This window comes from Macadamia integrifolia, unplaced genomic scaffold, assembly GCF_013358625.1.
Source record: "Macadamia integrifolia cultivar HAES 741 unplaced genomic scaffold, SCU_Mint_v3 scaffold2872, whole genome shotgun sequence".
Classification (NCBI taxonomy): Eukaryota; Viridiplantae; Streptophyta; class Magnoliopsida; order Proteales; family Proteaceae; genus Macadamia; species Macadamia integrifolia.
The window spans coordinates 20,692-21,372 of record NW_024869018.1 but is presented as its reverse complement, the minus strand read 5'-3'; positions in this window follow the sequence as shown (position 1 = coordinate 21,372).

Sequence of the window (681 nt, the reverse complement as noted above, 5' to 3'; positions counted from 1 at the left end):
TGGCTTTACTGACAAAGCTATGGCATCTTAGCCTAACTAGGAGGTAACCTGCCTTTACTCAACTACGTACTGAGCATTTTCTAATCTTTTTCTAGGTCTCCTATCTATATTACATACTCATTCTAATTGTATAACATATGATAATGGTTACAACTTAATTACAACCTCCTTCTCCACATTTTCCTTATATCAACACTCCACTTCTCCACTGCTAAACTCTATAACTCCTACAACTTCTCCTTCAACCCACTTATATAACTCCTCTAACTTTTATTACCCATAAACAACAAAATAAAATAACTGACACAAACTCTATAACTATATCCTAACTTCATCTAGCACGTATCAAACTTCTCAGTTAGTTAAAAAGAAAAAAAAAATGAAAACTTCAGAATAACCAAAGGAGATGAGGGCAAGGGGATCTGGGAAGAGGGAGGGGGTGGGGAGCTAGCCAGAGAGAGAGAGAAGTAAGGGGGGAGATGCAAAGGCAAAGAAACTAAGAAGAGTGACGAAGTAGCTATGTGAGGGCCACCCTCCACCTGTAGTGAGAATGCGTGGGTACCAAAGATTCTCCTCTAAGTTTTTAGAAGGTGCATGTGGTTATGGTGTCGAAGCACACTTTACTCTATGTGAGGGACACCACCCATGAGTTTGAGGTCTCTTTTTTTTTTTTTGGTATAA